Consider the following 15,209-nt stretch of genomic DNA (forward strand, 5'->3'; position numbering starts at 1 on the left):
CTTTAGGTTTGTGAAGAGGACTTAATAATTCACATTGTCTTTCACTTTGTCCTGCTTTTTAATACTCTACAGACAAGTACCAATCAATTTGACTTTTCTGGTTGAAAGCAGATAGATTTTGAGAACTACCTGGTCAAGCAGAACTCAGAGCCAGCATTCTTTCAGTGTGCATTTACTGAGTATATATTATGTACCAGGCACACACCAGGCATACCATTAATGTTATATGCACTTTGCCTGGAAAAAGTGTTTATTTGAAAAACATTAAAATTAATATGTATGTGTATATATATTCGTTAACTTCAATTCCAATTAGCTAACATACAGTGTAATATTAGTTTCAGGTGTGCAATATAGTGATTCATCAATGCCACACATCACCCAGTGCTCATCACAACAAGTGTCCTACTTATTTCCCATCACCTATTTCATCCCTGCCCTTCCCCTCCCTTCTGTAACTATCGGTTTGTTCTTTATAGTTAAAAGCCTATTTCTTGGTTTTCCTTTCTTTTTTCCCTTTTTCCCTCTTTTTTTCTCTTTTTTTCCTGGTTTGTTTTGTTTCTTAAATTCCACATATGAGAGAAATCACATATTTGTCCTTCTCTGATTGACTTCACTTAGCATAATATCCTCTAGTTCCATCTATGTGGTTGCAAATGTCAAGATTTCATTCTTTTGCAAGGCTGAGTAATAGTCCACTGTAAATATATACCACATCCTCTTTATCCATTCATCAGTCAGTGGACATGTGGGCTGTTTCCATAGTTCAGCTAGTATAAATAATGCCGTTGTAAATATCAGGGTGCACATATCCCTCTGAATTAGTGTTTTCATATTATTTGAGTAAGTACCCAGTAGTGTGATTCCTGGGTCATAAAGCATCTCTATTTTTAAGTTCTTGAGCAAACTCCACATTATTTTCCAGAGTGGCTGCACCAATTTGCATACCCTCCAAAAGTGCACGAGGTTTCCATTTCTCAACATCTTCACCAACATCTGTTGTTTCTTGTGTTACTGATTTTAGTCGTCCTGACAGGTGTGAGGTGATATCTCATTGTTATTTTGAAATGCATTTTCCTGATAAGTGATATCATATGGATATCTTTTTAAAACTAGGAATATTTTTTCTTGTGTGGGGAACATTTGTGCCATAAAATGACAATGGTTAGATTATTACTTTACTGATTAGTTTACAAGATCCCTGTATAAGGACTTTTCTTGGCTGGGAGAACAGTGGAAATTATAATTCATATCTATATTTGATACAATGTTGAATGGTGAAACTAGAACCAGGCTGTACATAATAGTAGCTTCAGAAAGGCAAAAAGAACCAGAAACAGAGTGAGAGGGGAAAAAATCTAGTATGTACTAAATGGCCCTAATATACTAAGCACTTTGCTTCTTACATAGTTTTGACTTTGAAAGTTGTTTCTCCTGTTTTCCCTATCTCAGTGAATCTACCCTGTTTCTCAGGCTCAAAACCTAGCTCTTCTCTTACTTCCTATTCCCCATATTTAATTATTGCTTATTTTCTTTCAAACTCCTGGGTCTGTCCACAAATTACTGTTACTTCTTTCACTGCCTTACTTTGAACCACCATTATCTCTTACATAGCTTACTGCAAAAACCTTCTAAATGGACCTCTTCCTCTGGATTTGTCTCCAATCCAGCCAATTCCATGCACCAAACCATACAATGACTTTGCTAAACCACACTTCTAAGGCACTCCCTCCCCTTCCATAAAGTCCGATCAGCAGTGCCATTCAAGCCACGGGTGCCTCCCCCTTTTCTTTTTCACCTTCTGCTTTTACCACCTGTCCAACTTGATGCTCTAATCCCATGATGTGCTAGTCCCAAATATGCCATGGCATCTGGGGAAACAGCCCATGCATCAGAGTCAGATAGAGAGAGTATCAGCTCTATAATTATAGGTTGCTGAGGTTGAGGTTTAAATGAGATATGCAAATTGCTTAGTATGGTGCGTGACCCATAGAACACACTCTAAAAAGTCTGTTTGTTGTTTTCTTTGACTCAGTGTCCCCTCCACATAGAACTTCATACCTTCCTCATCTTACCTGTTTCTCTTGGTTACCTCTTTTGTGTGCTTCAGGTATTTCATAAGTTACATGTCATTTTACATAAGAAGACTTCCCTTAGCTCTTAAGTTTGCATTGGATAATTCTCCCATGCACTTCGTTGTTTCTCTCTGTTAGATGCACTATTCTAAATTTGCCACTTGTGTGTTTTGAACACTACAAAATAAACTCCTTGAGTGCAGTGACCTGTCATACAGGTGCCACTCAAAAATGTTTGTGAAGGAACAATGAATAAATGCATGCTAAAACTAATAATGATAGATACTACTTACGGAATTTTTATTATGTGCTAGACCCTGGGCTAGGTTCTTAAATATCTTTCTCACTTCCTCTGTCTCTTCAGGCATTTATGAACAGGTGACCTTTGAACAACGTGGAGGGTTGGAACACCAACCTCCTGTGCAGTTGAAAACCTATGTATAACTTTTGACTCCCCCAAAACTTAACTACGAATAGCCTAGTGTTAATTCGAAACCTTATCAATAACGTAAGTTGATCAACATGTTTATGATATACTGTGCGTATGTATGATATTCTGTATTCTTATAATAACGTTAGAGAAAATTCTATTAAGAAAGTCATAAAGAAGAGAAAATGCATTTACGGTACTCTACTGTATTTACTGAAAAAAAATTGGCATTTAAGTGGACTTGCAAAGTTTAAACCTGGGTTGTTCAAGAATCAACTGTACCTCTCTCTCTCTCATACATACATACACATGTACATGTATACATAAATATGTATGTAAAATGTAAAATTTTGTATATACCATATATTATGTATATGTATATGTATTTAATTCAGTTTAATTCTTTTTTTAAATTTTTTTAACGTTTATTTTTTTGAGAGAGAGACAGACAGAGTGTGAGCTGGGGAGGGGCAGAGAGAGAGGGAGACACAGAATCTGAAACAGGCTCCAGGCTCTGAGCTGTCAGCACAGAGCCTGATGCAGGGCTCAAACTTGGGAACTGTGAGATTATGACCTGAGCTGAAGTTGGACACTTAACCTACTGAGCCACTTGGGCGCCCCACAGTTCTGTTTAATTTTTAAAACAACTTTATAATTCTCTGAGGCATTACTATCTTCATTTAACGATGAGAAACTTGAGGCTCAGACACGATAATTTTCCACCGCAGCACAGCGAGTGGCTGGGATTTAGGCTTACACACAACCCTAAAATCCGTGTATTTTGGATTTTGCCATAACATCCTGTCTCCAGTTCACAGCCTAAGTGGTGTGAAAGACATTTCTGTTTTGAAAAGTAATGGGAGAAAATGAATGGAGTATACCCTGACACGTTTAGAAGGTCACAGCAGAAAGATAGTTTACTGGGGTCTCATAACTGTTCCATACTGTCGGCATCTGGTATTTTTAATTCATAGAAAAGAAAGGTAGGACTTGTGTTGTTTTACTTGAGGCTATGCAGTTCCTAGATGGGATCTCACATGGCAGCCTTCTCTGTTCCATCTTCCTCTTCACACACTCTCCACGGTCCCTCCTGGTTTCCCGCCTTTTCTTGCTTGTAGCTAATGTGTTTTTATATCTACTCTCACAGAGATGTTACTGAAGTCTCTGAGCAAAACACTGCTGAAGAACACAGGCATTGGTGCTGGAAGTGCTTCTCCAGCTGTGGGATGTTTCACTCATCTGAAACAAAATTAACCTTTTTGTTGTGAGTGCAGCCAGCTCTCATTCTGCAGTGGGAGGTGTGGCTCCAGGTGGAACTAAGGCTGCAAGGCCGCCTCTGTTCTTGCCTAGATTTTGATCTTTCTCCCTTCTGAATTGGTAAACAAAACCTCCTCTCTAGGCCTGAAATTTTTTACAGTGAGTCTCCGGCCAAAAGAAAATGATTCTTCCAAAGTGTGGAGAAAAATTGGCCAGGTTTGAGCCTGTTTTGCATTAAAAGTGGCAACGATGTGCCAAAATCGTAAAGAACATGCACATCCCCTCTGCTTATACTCATTTGTACATAAATTACTGATCCTGGGGCGGTGAATCAGTTGCACAGAAAGTAAGGCACAGCTTCTCTCTCACTCTGTGGAAGACACTAGCTGCTCATTTTCTGGCGGCTGGATTTTACACATGAGAATTTCCCCTCACGTTTGGCAATTTATCTACAGCATTTTACATGTCAAAACACACCATCGTTTTGAAGCCATTCCATATCAACACTAACAAGAGTTCTTTGTTTCTTACACTGGAAGTTTAAGCTCCCATAAAAAGATTCATTGAACTGACTGATCCTTTATCAAGGTAAAAAGTGAGAATGGTTTTAATTTCTAATACAATATTCTCAGTAATAAGAACACCCCCACTTTTCTTCAGTAAAAAAAAAGTAATAATAATAACCATCAAATCTTACAAAAAATAATAATCCTGTTGTTCTTTTGTGTTATATTTATACAGTGCCTTCCAAATGTGTAAAACTCAGTTACAGTTATTAGCTCTTGTTTAATTAACAATTTGGAAAAAAAAATTGAGTATCTGCTTTTTAGTAATCATTGGATTGGGTTCATGGAATCTTCATTGCAATTGTGTGAGGTAGGCTGTATTATATCTTGTTCTGAGAAGAGGAAACTGAGGCCCAGAGAAGTTAAATTATATGACAAAGGCACACACAGCTTATTACCGTTAGAAACTGGACTTGAAGATCTTTTTAGCCAAAACTTGATTCCTGTTTCATGATGTTTTGCCTCTATTCTACAACTAGACATAACGCCCTCAGAAATTAATGCCAGTCTTAGCTACAGCCAAATTATTTAGTAACACTACCGAAAATAATCACCCCTGAGTAGATCTAAGGATTTCCCAAAATGAGCTATTTGAAAAATTTCCAAATTATTTCTAACTGCTGTATATTGGGCAATAAAAGAAATTGCTTTCTTGTATTTTTCCCCCTTTGTGTTTGTGTACCTGCTCACAAAAATCATCTCATACATAATGCAAGGTAATAAACTACAGCTTGTAATGGCTGTAAAGCCTGGCCCATGTGGAAATAGAACTGGAAATCCATAACTAGTGATGTACCTTTCAAATGCAATTCAAGTTTGACAAACATTAAGCAATTCGGGCAGGCACTTGCAACCAATGTTTCCTCTGAGTGTTTTTTAGGTGTCTCATCATCAGGCTATTATTTCAAAGTGCTGGGAAGAATTAATGATTTCCTTCAGGTAAATCACAGTGGATTGAAATGCCACACAGGAGTAAGCATTGCCCATTTTCTTGGGGCAGGAGGTAGGGTAATGGGAGCTCCCTGTTAACATGCTGTTCTTTTAAAATGCTGGTTCTCTTGAAATTCTATTTTCTTTGTGGCTTCTAAAACTATGTTGCCTTTTGATTATAATTTCAAACACAATTGGTATTTCCTCGACAAAATAAGTACATTTGCTTATGAAAACATGAATATAACTGATCAGTGGCTTTGTTCCCTTGGGTATATGAAACAAAATAGTTTGCAGTTACTAAAAGATTAGCGATTTCTTTTACGAAGGAACATCCCGTTTAACTAAAGTGCCTTGCTCACATAGACCAGTTTTATGCATATTAAGAGGCATTCTTGGGGCGCCTGGGTGGCGCAGTCGGTTAAGCGTCCGACTTCAGCCAGGTCACGATCTCACGGTCCGTGAGTTCGAGCCCCGCGTCCGGCTCTGGGCTGATGGCTCAGAGCCTGGAGCCTGTTTCCGATTCTGTGTCTCCCTCTCTCTCTGCCCCTCCCCCGTTCATGCTCTGTCTCTCTCTGTCCCAAAAATAAATAAAAACGTTGAGAAAAAAAAAATACTTTAAAAAAAAGAGGCATTCTTTTTTTTTAATATGAAATTTATTGTCAAATTGGTTTCCATACAACACCCAGTGCTCATCCCAAAAGGTGCCCTCCTCAATACCCATCACCCACCCTCTCCTCCCTCCCACCCCCTATCAACCCTTAGTTTGTTCTCAGTTATTAACAGTCTCTTATGCTTTGGCTCTCTCCCACTCTAACCTCTTTTTTTTTTTTTTTCCTTCCCCTCCCCCATGGGTTCCTGTTAAGTTTCTCAGGATCCACATAAGAGTGAAACCATATGGAATCTGTCTTTCTCTGTATGGCTTATTTCACTTAGCATCACACTCTCCAGTTCCATCCACGTTGCTACAAAAGGCCATATTTCATTCTCTCTCATTGCCACGTAGTACTCCATTGTGTATATAAACCACAATTTCTTTATCCATTCATCAGTTGATGGACATTTAGGCTCTTTCCATAATTTGGCTATTGTTGAGAGTGCTGCTATGAACATTGGGGTACAAGTGCCCCTATGCATCAGTACTCCTGTGTCCCTTGGGTAAATTCCTAGCAGTGCTATTGCTGGGCCATAGGGTAGGTCTATTTTTAATTTTCTGAGGAACCTCCACACTGCTTTCCAGAGCGGCTGCACCAATTTGCATTCCCACCAACAGTGCAAGAGGGTTCCCATTTCTCCACATCCTCTCCAGCATCTATACTCTCCTGATTTGTTCATTTTGGCCACTCTGACTGGCGTGAGGTGATACCTGAGTGTGGTTTTGATTTGTATTTCCCTGATAAGGAGCGACGCTGAACATCTTTTCATGTGCCTGTTGGCCATCCGGATGTCTTCTTTAGAGAAGTGTCTATTCATATTTTCTGCCCATTTTTTCACTGGGTTATTTGCTTTTCGGGTGTGGAGTTTGGTGAGCTCTTTATAGATTTTGGATACTAGCCCTTTGTCCGATATGTCATTTGCAAATATCTTTTCCCATTCCGTTGGTTGCCTTTTAGTTTTGTTGGTTGTTTCCTTTGCTGTGCAGAAGCTTTTTATCTTCATAAGGTCCCAGTAATTCACTTTTGCTTTTAATTCCCTTGCCTTTGGGGATGTGTCGAGTAAGAGATTGCTACGGCTGAGGTCAGAGAGGTCTTTTCCTGCTTTCTCCTCTAAGGTTTTGATGGTTTCCTGTCTCACATTCAGGTCCTTTATCCATTTTGAGTTTATTTTTGTGAATGGTGTGAGAAAGTGGTCTGGTTTCAACCTTCTGCATGTTTCTGTCCAGTTCTCCCAGCACCATTTGTTAAAGAGACTGTCTTTTTTTCATTGGATGTTCTTTCCTGCTTTGTCAAAGATGAGTTGGCCATACGTTTGTGGGTCTAGTTCTGGGGTTTCTATTCTATTCCATTGGTCTATGTGTCTGTTTTTGTGCCAATACCATGCTGTCTTGATGATGACAGCTTTGTAGTAGAGGCTAAAGTCTGGGATTGTGATGCCTCCTGCTTTGGTCTTCTTCTTCAAAATTCCTTTGGCTATTCGGGGCCTTTTGTGGTTCCATATGAATTTTAGGATTGCTTGTTCTAGTTTCGAGAAGAATGCTGGTTCAATTTGGATTGGGATTGCATTGAATGTGTAGCTTTGGGTAGGATTGACATTTTGACAATATTTATTCTTCCAATCCATGAGCAGGGAATGCCTTTCCATTTCTTTAAATCTTCATCAATTACCTTCATAAGCTTTCTATAGTTTTCAGCATACAGATCCTTTACATCTTTGGTTAGGTTTATTCCTAGGTATTTTATGCTTCTTGGTGCAATTGTGAATGGGATCAGTTTCTTTATTTGTCTTTCTGTTGCTTCATTGTTAGTGTATAAGAATGCAACTGATTTCTGTACATTGATTTTGTATCCTGCAACTTTGCTGAATTCATGTATCAGTTCTAGCAGACTTTTGGTGGAGTCTATTGGATTTTCCATGTATAATATCATGTCATCTGCAAAAAGCGAAAGCTTGACTTCATCTTTGCCAATTTTGATGCCTTTGATTTCCTTTTGTTGTCTGATTGCTGATGCTAGCACTTCCAGCATTATGTTAAACAACAGTGGTGAGAGTAGGCATCCCTGTCGTGTTCCTGATCTCAGGGAAAAAGCTCTCAGTTTTTCCCCGTTGAGGATGATGTTAGCTGTGGGCTTTTCATAAATGGCTTTTATGATCTTTAAGTATGTTCCTTCTATCCCGACTTTCTCAAGGGTTTTTATTAAGAAAGGGTGCTGGATTTTGTCAAAGGCCTTTTCTGCATCGATTGACAGGATCATATGGTTCTTCTCTTTTTTTTTGTTAATGTGATGTATCACGTTGATTGATTTGCAAATGTTGAACCAGCTCTGCATCCCAGGAATGAATCCCACTTGATCATGGTGAATAATTCTTTTTATATGCCGTTGAATTTGATTTGCTAGTATCTTATTGAGAATTTTTGCATCCATATTCATCAGGGATATTGGCCTATAGTTCTCTTTTTTTACTGGGTCTCTGTCTGGTTTAGGAATCAACGTAATACTGGCTTCATAGAATGAGTCTGGAAGTTTTCCTTCCCTTTCTATTTCTTGGAATAGCTTGAGAAGGATAGGTATTATCTCTGCTTTAAACGTCTGGTAGAACTCCCCTGGGAAGCCATCTGGTCCTGGACTCTTATTTGTTGGGAGATTTTTGATAACCGATTCAATTTCTTTGCTGGTGATGGGTCTGTTCAAGCTTTCTATTTCCTCCTGATTGAGTTTGGGAAGAGTGTGGGTGTTCAGGAATTTGTCCATTTCTTCCAGGTTGTCCAATTTGTTTGGCATATAATTTTTCATAGTATTCCCTGATAATTGTTTGTATCTATGAGGGATTGGTTGTAATAATTCCATTTTCATTCATGATTTTATCTGTTTGGGTCATCTCCCTTTTCTTTTTGAGAAGCCTGGCTAGAGGTTTGTCAATTTTGTTTATTTTTTCAAAAAACCAACTCTTGGTTTCGTTGATCTGCTCTACCGTTTTTTTAGATTCTATATTGTTTATTTCTGCTCTGATCTTTATTATTTCTCTTCTTCTGCTGGGTTTAGGCTGCCTTTGCTGTTCTGCTTCTAGTTCCTTTAGGTGTGCTGTTAGATTTTGTATTTGGGATTTTTCTTGTTTCTTGAGATAGGCCTGGATTGCAATGTATTTTCCTCTCAGGACTGCCTTCGCTGCGTCCCAAAGCGTTTGGATTGTTGTATTTTCATTTTCGTTTGTTTCCATATATTTTTTTAATTTCTTCTCTAATTGCCTGGTTGACCCACTCATTCGTTAGTAGGGTGTTCTTTAACCTCCATGCTTTTGGAGGTTTTCCAGACTTTTTTCTGTGGTTGATTTCAAGCTTCATAGCATTGTGGTCTGAAAGTATGCATGGTATGATTTCAATTCTTGTAAACTTATGAAGGGCTGTTTTGTGACCCAGTATATGATCTATCTTGGAGAATGTTCCATGTGCACTCGAGAAGAAAGTATATTCTGTTTCTTTGGGATGCAGAGTTCTAAATATATCTGTCAAGTCCATCTGATCCAATGTCTCATTCAGGGCCCTTGTTTCTTTATTGACCGTGTGTCTAGATGATCTATCCATTTCTGTAAGTGGGGTGTTAAAGTCCCCTGCAATTACCACATTCTTCTCAATAAGGTTGCTTGTGTTTATGAGTAATTGTTTTATATATTTGGGCGCTCCGGTATTCGGCACATAGACATTTATAATTGTTAGCTCTTCCTGATGGATAGACCCTGTCACTATTATATAATGTCCTTCTTCATCTCTTGTTACAGCCTTTAATTTAAAGTCTAGTTTGTCTGATATAAGTATGGCTACTCCAGCTTTCTTTTGGCTTCCAGTAGCATGATAAATAGTTCTCCATCCACTCACTCTCAATCTAAAGGTGTCCTCAGGTCTAAAATGAGTCTCTTGTAGACAGCAAATAGATGGGTCTTGTTTTTTTATCCATTCTGATACCCTCTGTCTTTTGGTTGGCGCATTTAATCCATTTACATTCAGTGTTATTATAGAAAGATATGGGTTTAGAGTCATTGTGATGTCTGTATGTTTTATGCTTGTAGTGATGTCTCTGGTACTTTGTCTCACAGGGTCCCCCTTAGGATCTCTTGTAGGGCTGGTTTAGTGGTGACAAATTCCTTCAGTTTTTGTTTGTTTGGGAAGACCTTTATCTCTCCTTCTATTCTAAATGACAGGCTTGCTGGATAAAGGATTCTCGGCTGCATATTTTTTCTGTCTAGCACACTGAAAATCTCGTGCCAACTCTTTCTGGCCTGCCAAGTTTCAAAAGAGAGATCAGTCACGAGTCTTATAGGTCTCCCTGTATATGTGAGGGCACGTTTACCCCTTGCTGCTTTCAGAATTTTCTCTTTATCCTTGTATTTTGCCAGTTTCACTATGATATGTCGTGCAGAAGATCGATTCAAGTTACGTCTGAAGGGAGTTTTCTCTGTGCCTCTTGGATTTCAATGCCTTTTTCCTTCCCCACTTCAGGGAAGTTCTCAGCTATTATTTCTTCAAGTACCCCTTCAGCACCTTTCCCTCTCTCTTCCTCCTCTGGGATACCAATTATGCGTATATTATTTCTTTTTAGTGTATCACTTAGTTCTCTAATTTTCCCCTCATACTCCTGGATTTTTTTCTCTCTCTTTTTCTCAGCTTCCTCTTTTTCCATAACTTTATCTTCTAGTTCACCTATTCTCTCCTCTGCCTCTTCAATCCGAGCCGTGGTGGTTTCCATTTTGTTATGCATTTCGTTTAAAGCGTTTTTCGGCTCCTGGTGACTGTTCCTTAGTCCCTTGATCTCTGTAGCAAGAGATTCTCTGCTGTCAGCTATACTGTTTTCAAGCCCAGCGATTAATTTTATGACTATTATTCTAAATTCACTTTCTGTTATATTATTTAAATCCTTTTTGATCAGCTCATTAGCTGTTGTTATTTCCTGGAGATTCTTCTGAGGGGAATTCTTCCGCTTGGTCATTTTGGATAGTCCCTGGCATGGTGAGGACCTGCAGGGCACTTCCCCTGTGCTGTGGTGTATAACTGGAGTTGGTGGGCAGAGCCGCAGTCAGACCTGATGTCTGCCCCCAGCCCACCGCTGGGGCCACAGTCAGACTGGTGCGTGCCTTCTCTTCCCCTCTCCTAGGGGTGGGATTCACTGTGGGGTGGGGTGGCCTGTCTGGGCTACTTGCACACTGCCAGGCTTGTGATGCTGGGGATCTGGCGTCTTAGCTGGGGTGGGTAGGCAAGGTGCACAGGGGCAGGAGGGGCAGGCTTAGCTTGCTTCTCCTTAGGTGATCCACTTCAGGAGGGGCCCTGTGGCAGCAGCAGGGAGTCAGATCCGCTGCCGGAGGTTTGGCTCTGCAGAAGCGCAGAGTTGGGTGTTTGCGCGGAGCGAGCAAGTTCCCTGGCAGGAACTGGTTCTCTTTGGGATTTTGGCTGGGGGATGGGCAGGGGAGATGGCGCTGGCGAGCGCCTTTGTTCCCCACCAAACTGAGCTCTGTCGTCCGGGGCTCAGCAGCTCTCCTTCCCTTTGTACTCCAGCCTTCCCGCTTTCTGAGCAGAGCTGTTAACTTATGACCTCCCAGACGCTAAGTCGCGCTTGCTGTCGGAACACAGTCCGTCAGGCCCCTTCGCTTTTTGCAAGCCAGATTGGGGGCTCTGCTTGGCCGGTGAGCCGCCCCTCCGCCCTGGCTCCCTCCCGCCAGTCCGTGGAGCGTGCACCGCCTCGCCGCCCTTCCTACCCTCTTCCGTGGGCCTCTCGTCTGCGCTTGGCTCTGGCGACTCCTTTCTGCTAATCCTCTGGTGGTTTTCTGGGTTATTTAGGCAGGTGTAGGTGGAATCTAAGTGATCAGCAGGATGCGCGGTGAGCCCAGCGTCCTCCTACGCCGCCATCTTCCCTCTCTCCCAATCTGTTTTTGCCAAGAGGCATTCTTTAGAAGAATCTAAACACATCTGTTTTTGAAGTTTTTTTTTGCTATTTTGGAGGGGGCAAGAGGTTCTTAGATTTTACTGTTTATTTATTTTTTAGGAAAAAGAAAACTTCATAATTTACACATTTTTATCTTTGAAATGCACACTGAAAGGCATTAGTTTTTGCCACTGCGTTATCAGAGTGAGATGGAAAAATTTTGACCTGCGCATAGGGCATAAATTAGGAGATTCAAGCAAAGACCATGATCTTCTCAAAAGATTCGAAAGCTAAGGACCACATGTTCTTAACCACATACACCTCTGTTGGGTAGAAGAAATTCTCTGCTCTTTTCTCCCCTCCTCTCCCTTCCCTTCCCTTCCCTTCCCTTCCCTTCCCTTCCTTTCCTTTCCCTTCCCTTCTGTCCCTTTCTTTGATTTCTGTTTGTTTGTTATTATAGAAAAAGTAAAACAGCTTCAAGAGTAGAGACAATAGGATAATGTACTATATACTCATCATCCACAACAATTTATTTCATCTATATTCCTCCCTGCTGTCCTTGACCATCCTTAGATTATTTGGAACAATCTCGCTTCATAATTAAATATTTTGGTGTGTATTTATACAGTATAATAACATTTTGAAAACCATAACCATAACACCATTGTCACAACTAACAAAATTAACACTGCCTAGATTATTGTTTAAATCTGCCCAATAGTTTCTTTCCATTTGGTTTCTTCAAATACATCACATTTATCTGAGATTTCTGTTAATGTCTGTGAATCTGTATGTTTCTTCTCCAATGTTTTATTTTTTCCATGTATTTATACAACAAAAAGATGCGTTGCTCTGCAGTATTTTTTACATTCTAGATTTTGCCAATTGCTTCCTTGTGATGCAGTTTGACATCTTCCTCTGCCCCTTTATTTCCTGTAGATTGATAATTTGATAAGAGTCTTGATTGGACTACTTCAGAGACTGGGCTGCATACTTCTCATTTGATGAAATCAGGAGGCTTATAATGTCTTGTCTCTTGTGTGTGTGTGTGTGTGTGTGTGTGTGTGTGTTTGTGTGTGTGTGTGATTTTGCAGTATATTCTATTACTGTTCAACAAATAATTTCCTTCTCCTTCTCATGCTTCCTTCTCACCATCCTTCAAAAGAGGAATATACCTCTCCACTCCATTGGTGATAAGCTTAGCCATTACCTTGCTTTAGACTCTGGAATGTGAGTGAATATCCCATACACCACATCTACACCAAGGCTCAAGTGTGCATGCTACAGTTTAGTCTTCTAGAACTTCTGCCTTCTGCCATGAGCATCATGGGACTTCTTTCGTCTTGGGTCATAGATTGTAAAGGCTGCAGTAGACCTGAAACCAACTCAAATTTGGAGTTAAGCATAGCTTAACATCACCTGACCCACAGACCCAATTAATTGTTTCATAACCAAGAAATAAATGTTTGTTGTTGTATGCTACTGAGTTTTGTGATTATTTTTTGAACGTTATTGTAGCAAAAGTTTAATGATATAGACATAATATGGACCAGTGGATTAAGGTGTTACCAGATTGCTTCATCCTCTTTCTAATAGTTAAAAGCCTTTCTTAATGTTTTTGGCAACTGTTGATTATTGTTGCCTAGAGCCTTTATTTTATAATGGTTTGCAAAGTGGTGATAGTCTAAGTCTGTCATTCCTCACCCATGTATTACTCTCAGAAGAGTACCTGAGGAGGTACTCTGAGATATTTATAAAGGAGTGTTAGGGTAATTTTTTGGTGTGTACTTTCACTTAACTTGCAGTTTTTAAGAATTATGAATTGGTGGGGCACCCGGGTGGCTCGATAGGCTAAGCATCTAGCTCTTGGTTTCAGCTCAGGATCTCATGGTTCAAGAGATCGACCCCCACCTTGGGCACTGTGCCAACAGTGAGCAGCCTGCTCGGAATTCTCTCTTTCTCCCTCTCTCTCTCTGCTCCTCCCTCTCTCACACTGTCTCAAAATAAACAAACTTAAAAAAAAAAGAATAATGACTTGGTTCTCTAGCATCCTCCAAATGACGCTAATCAGATTTTATTTTATTCTATTTTGTAAGTATTATGTACACATGCATTTCATCATTATAAAAAACAAACACTATTTGATGTATTTTCACCAATTGCTGGTACTAATTTCTTTGATGCTCATATTTTCTAATTTTAAAATGTTATTTCTAACTAAACCCAATATTGATAAGTTTCTTGAGCTCTAGAATTGGAGCCTTCCGCTTTTATTTTTTGAGTGGAGCTACTTTTCCTTTCTCTAAAACCTGAAAATCACTACTAGGATTTTTGGAAGAAGAAAAATTGCTGACAGTAAAATTCCTTAATGGAGTGAGTCAAAAGCAGTGGTCTTTGGCTGTTAGAAAATCCCCAGAGAGGGTGCAGTATACTAGCTAATCATTGGGAGATATACCATCTAAGATTCAGGGACCTTACAATTCATGAAGTGTCTTTGGTAAGGGATCCCTGACATAAAGATAGCATCCCAGTTAAGTGATCTTCAGTAAATGACAAATAAAGGATTAACTGCCTGGAGCATTAGTCCCACTAATTCAGTATTTATAGGTATTCAAGTTATTAGCTTTTTAATTAACACTGAAAGATCTGAAAGTACCTAATTGTATTCCATTGTAATTGTATTAAATTATGCACATGAAAATTAAAATTCTGGTTTTCTAATATTCTCTTTAAGAATGTGCAAACACAGTTGATGTTTTCTTAATAAATGTCTCTCAACTGTTATTATGTTTCTAAACAGAACAAAAAAAATACAAGTTAATAGTGCTCATTTAAGTATGTTGTATCCAGTTGGGATTATAGAATTAAAGCAGGATTTACACTAGGGTATTAGAGATATACTACGTCCATTTATTTAATTCACTGTAATAATAATCTGCTCATTGAATTATTTAACACATCTTTTTATAGAGTACTTTGTGCATTCAGGTTTGAATGTGGGTAGATTAGATTGTTATATTTACTTCCTTTAAGACAAAATCAACTGGAAGATCTATTTCAGAACCCACAGAATAGAAATGAAATAAAAGGAAAGCAAATACAAATTTGAGGGAAAGTGTAAAATTCTACTTCTGACTCCCTAATTGTTCGCTTGGGCTCAACTTTAATGATGCTGGCTTAGGAATCTTTTCTTAAAATATTTTTAATGTATTATTATTATTATTATTATTTTGAAAGAGAGAGAGAGCTAGCCTGAATGTGCACAAGCAAGGGAGGGGCAGAGGGAGAGGGAGGGAGAGAGTCTTAAGTCTCACGACAGTGAGATCAAGACCTGAGCCAAAATCAAGAATCTGATGCTTAACCGACTAAGCCACCCAGACAC

Source organism: Herpailurus yagouaroundi, unplaced genomic scaffold (genome assembly GCF_014898765.1).
Source record: "Herpailurus yagouaroundi ecotype Mexico unplaced genomic scaffold, PumYag 189, whole genome shotgun sequence".
NCBI classification, from domain to species: Eukaryota; Metazoa; Chordata; class Mammalia; order Carnivora; family Felidae; genus Herpailurus; species Herpailurus yagouaroundi.